The 5,000-nt window shown below is 52.6% G+C and overlaps 1 non-coding gene across 1 annotated transcript in view; it reads right to left on the bottom strand.

The window, feature by feature from the left end:
- The window catches only part of LOC126417721 (small subunit ribosomal RNA), a 1,910-nt gene extending 1,542 nt beyond the window's left edge, over window positions 1-368 (bottom strand). The window contains exon 1 of the ribosomal RNA XR_007575787.1: window positions 1-368. This exon is cut by the window's left edge and continues 1,542 nt beyond it. This is a non-coding gene — a ribosomal RNA (small subunit ribosomal RNA).
- Window positions 369-5,000: the final 4,632 nt, after the last annotated feature.

The raw sequence follows: 5,000 nt of genomic DNA, 5'->3' as shown, positions 1-5,000 counted from the left end.
ACAACCATGGTAGGCGCAGAACCTACCATCGACAGTTGATAAGGCAGACATTTGAAAGATGCGTCGCCGGTACGAGGACCGTGCGATCAGCCCAAAGTTATTCAGAGTCACCAAGGCAAACGGACCGGACGAGCCGACCGATTGGTTTTGATCTAATAAAAGCGTCCCTTCCATCTCTGGTCGGGACTCTGTTTGCATGTATTAGCTCTAGAATTACCACAGTTATCCAAGTAACGTGGGTACGATCTAAGGAACCATAACTGATTTAATGAGCCATTCGCGGTTTCACCTTAATGCGGCTTGTACTGAGACATGCATGGCTTAATCTTTGAGACAAGCATATGACTACTGGCAGGATCAACCAGGGAGCTGCGTCAACTAGAGCTGAGCAGCCGGCCGCCCGGGAGTGTGTCCCGGGGGCCCGCGCGAACACGCAAGCGTCCGCTCAATTATTCTGCAAACAGGAGGAGGCTGCGCTCCCCTGCACCATACACCTCGAAACCCTCTCAGGTCCCGGCGGCGCGCAGCGCCGTCCTAAGTACTTGGTCGGGTTCGAGAGAGGCGCAATCGCCCGGAGTTTGGCGAGTAGACGCTTTAGGTGCGACCACCCGTGCTCCCAACTGAGCTTGCCGCTGCCGACAGAGGCCCGGGAGCGTGCTGTCGTGGCATTGCCGGCGGGAGACAACACGCGCCACCTACGGTGACCGGCAGCTCCAACGCCAGCGCCACAGAAGGACAAAAGCCCCACTTGGGTGCCGAAGCGAACTCTCCCAGCACAGCGCACGCGCCAACACGTCCGCACAGCTGCGATACAAACCACCTGCGAGAACCGCAGAGGCGACCGAGCAGCAGACGGCGTCGCGGCGCCGAGCGCCGGGCGGCGGCGCATCCTCAGCGCACACAGTCCTCAATCGGACCAGCACACTGCAGATGTCCACCGCGCTTCGCACCGGGCCCGCGAGGACCTACTTTGGCCGCACGGCGCCGCGTGCAGGGTGCGCCGGCGCGCAGCTGCGCCGCCTGCCGCCTCCGTCGGCCGGCGCGCCTGCCAGTGGCCGCCCCCACCAGCCGGCTGTAGCGCGTGCGCCCACGCACCGCGCGGCCAGCACGCCGGGCGGCCCCCCCTCACCGGCCGGGGCCGGTCCCACCCAGCCACCGCCGCGTATCGCTTCACACCCACATGCCATTCACGTTCGTGGGCATGGTGGGTATCGCTGAAACAACCGGTTGGTAGCTCAACCGATCGTCGCCATCACTGATTCACCTCTAGCGAGAACAACCGCACCACAACGGTTTACCAGTTGTTCATTTGCGTAACGTCACCAGCAAACGTAGGCGTCCATCGCCATTTGCAAATTCAACGATTGTTGCATGCCTGTGTCAGGTGTCACGACACACTATGTCTGCCCACATACACGCAACAACATGTGCACGCTTCGCAAACACGTGGAAGGTGGCCCCCGTACGTATGCGATGTCCATTGCGCAAACGACTGTCAACCGGCCTCTGTCGCATGTCGCAGATGTGGAACGCAGTGCACCATGCTATCACGGTGTGTGAGAAGAGACGACAACGTCTGACAACACGCGCCACTACATCAACAGACGGCTCATGCTGATCGCCATCCAGGGCATACCACACTGCACTCCAGCTCTTATAGGGAGACGACACGTAGCTGCGTGCACAACATTTGGACCGCATGGTTCGCCGTTGTTGGCGCAGTCGTTGTACGGTCACATGTACCACGATGTATCATTCAGTACATGAGGACCAATGTGCAGTACAGTGTGTGATTTGGAGGTACAACATCAGCGGACAGTTGACACAGGCCGTACCACAGCGTAGGCGCAGTGCTTCGCCATGCGAATGCCAATGAACAACTGCGAAGGGCATTGAGCATGTACGTCCTGCTGCCATCCACATTACAGTGTATCGCTGCAAGGTGTTTAACATGAAGCGATACACTGGGGACCGGGCAGTGCGAGTAGCAAACTATATTGCGGGGGTTGCAGTTAGGCAACACTACACTAATTTAACGCGTCGTATGACAATTACAGAGCAGGTTAAGGCCCAACGTGTGTTGGGTTAAGGCCCAACGTGTGTTGGGTTAAGGCCCAACGTGTGTTGGGTTAAGGCCCAACGTGTGTTGGGTTAAGGCCCAACGTGTGTTGGGTTAAGGCCCAACGTGTGTTGGGTTAAGGCCCAACGTGTGTTGGGTTAAGGCCCAACGTGTGTTGGGTTAAGGCCCAACGTGTGTTGGGTTACAGCACAATATGGGTTACGTTAAGGGGCAATGTGGGTTACGTTAAGGGGCAATGTGGGTTACGTTAAGGCGCAATATAGGTTACGTTAAGGCGCAATATAGGTTACGTTAAGGCGCAATATAGGTTACGTTAAGGCGCAATATAGGTTACGTTAAGGCGCAATATAGGTTACGTTAAGGCGCAATATAGGTTACGTTAAGGCGCAATATAGGTTACGTTAAGGCGCAATATAGGTTACGTTAAGGCGCAATATAGGTTACGTTAAGGCGCAATATAGGTTACGTTAAGGCGCAATATAGGTTACGTTAAGGCGCAATATAGGTTACGTTAAGGCGCAATATAGGTTACGTTAAGGCGCAATATAGGTTACGTTAAGGCGCAATATAGGTTACATTAAGGCGCAATATAGGTTACATTAAGGCGCAATATAGGTTACATTAAGGCGCAATATAGGTTAGGTTAAAACACGACATAGGTTAGGTTAAGGCACGACATAGGTTAGGTTAAGGCACGACATAGGTTAGGTTAAGGCACGACATAGGTTAGGTTAAGGCACGACATAGGTTAGGTTAAGGCACGACATAGGTTAGGTTAAGGCACGACATAGGTTAGGTTAAGGCACGACATAGGTTAGGTTAAGGCACGACATAGGTTAGGTTAAGGCACGACATAGGTTAGGTTAAGGCACGACATAGGTTAGGTTAAGGCACGACATAGGTTAGGTTAAGGCACGACATAGGTTAGGTTAAGGCACGACATAGGTTAGGTTAAGGCACGACATAGGTTAGGTTAAGGCACGACATAGGTTAGGTTAAGGCACGACATAGGTTAGGTTAAGGCACGACATAGGTTAGGTTAAGGCACGACATAGGTTAGGTTAAGGCACGACATAGGTTAGGTTAAGGCACGACATAGGTTAGGTTAAGGCACGACATAGGTTAGGTTAAGGCACGACATAGGTTAGGTTAAGGCACGACATAGGTTAGGTTAAGGCACGACATAGGTTAGGTTAAGGCACGACATAGGTTAGGTTAAGGCACGACATAGGTTAGGTTAAGGCACGACATAGGTTAGGTTAAGGCACGACATAGGTTAGGTTAAGGTACGACATAGGTTAGGTTAAGGTACGACATAGGTTAGGTTAAGGTACGACATAGGTTAGGTTAAGGTACGACATAGGTTAGGTTAAGGTACGACATAGGTTAGGTTAAGGTACGACATAGGTTAGGTTAAGGTACGACATAGGTTAGGTTAAGGTACGACATAGGTTAGGTTAAGGTACGACATAGGTTAGGTTAAGGTACGACATAGGTTAGGTTAAGGTACGACATAGGTTAGGTTCAGGTACGACATAGGTTAGGTTAAGGTACGACATAGGTTAGGTTAAGGTACGACATAGGTTAGGTTAAGGTACGACATAGGTTAGGTTAAGGTACACATTGTTGTAAGGAAAGGTTTAATGGGGGGGGGGGGGGCGGCGGCCGGTTTGTTGATTGTGATTATAGTACGTGGATGCCTGCGGTATCATCTGATTTGCCACGTCAGGATGTACCTTTGGCTCATGACAGGCGGCGCTCTCATTCCATGCTTGTGGCAGACCTGTGTCTTTCATTCCTGCCATTGTTTGTGTGCTGTGAGAGGAGGCAGTATTGTGATGTTGGGTGCACCCCTGTGTAGGACATGTGTGGGTGTTGGTGGCTTGGCTGAGCAATGGTGGTTGTCGGGTGGGTGGGATATTCTGTTTTCTGTGTGGACCTCCCAGTCTGGTTATGACAGTGTGGATTGTCTAATGTGGCGGAGAGGATGCACTGGGTGTTGTTGCATGCTGGTGCTTACATATTGTCTGTGTGCGTGTTACAGGCAGAGAGTAGTGCGTGATAAGAGTGTGTGGCTGACGTGTGGTTGTGATTGTGAGCAGAGTCTTTCAGCATGTATACGGACAGTTGTATATATTATCTGTATTCTGATGGCTCTATCTATTACTAATCAGCGCCGTGTATACGTTTAATGTGGTTCCCGTCGAAACTGTTGTATCTCTGTACATTAGTGACACGGCGAGCGCGCTATGTAGCTACTCGTCTCGGCAGCTTCCACCGGTGTATGGCAAATGATTATAAGCAATGAGTCTAGTCGTCAATACCGATAGTGTGACGTCACATGTCTGGGGTGGGGGACGCTGCGCCCTTCCGGTGGGTCATGGCCTAGCAAGACTCTCCCCACGCAGGGGGGGCTTGGACTGTCATTAACTCTTCCGAGTAATATACTTGCCGTACGTTTTTGCGACTGCGAGTGCAACGCTCACCGGTACCGACATGGATGGAGCGCCTCCTAGCTGACCGCTCAGCATCGGCATTCGTACAGAGAGCAACGCGATCGCGTCTGTAGCTCGTAAGTGGTACAGCTCGCAGCTCATGTATAGGGACAGCGGGAATGTCGCATATTGGACATACCTCTTCATGAAACGCATGTTATAGGGGTGGATTGCACATTGCGACTGCGGGAAAAGTCCGCCGTTCATCCGCTGGAGTTGCGAGTTGGGCGGTTGGAGTGGGGCGCAGGTGGAGTGATTGCCGGTCCACGATTTCGTGCGGCAGAGGCGCTGGCGTTGGGGTGCTGTGGTCGACAGAGGACGCAGGCTTTGTGGGTGGGGTCGAAAGATGGGCACTGTGGGCCCATCGATGTCTTGGTCGGCTTGGCGTCTCATAGATGGCGGTATCGTCGTTGCAGGACGTCATG

This window comes from Schistocerca serialis, chromosome 8 (genome assembly GCF_023864345.2).
Source record: "Schistocerca serialis cubense isolate TAMUIC-IGC-003099 chromosome 8, iqSchSeri2.2, whole genome shotgun sequence".
Classification (NCBI taxonomy): Eukaryota; Metazoa; Arthropoda; class Insecta; order Orthoptera; family Acrididae; genus Schistocerca; species Schistocerca serialis.
This window is presented reverse-complemented; position numbering and strand designations above follow the sequence as displayed.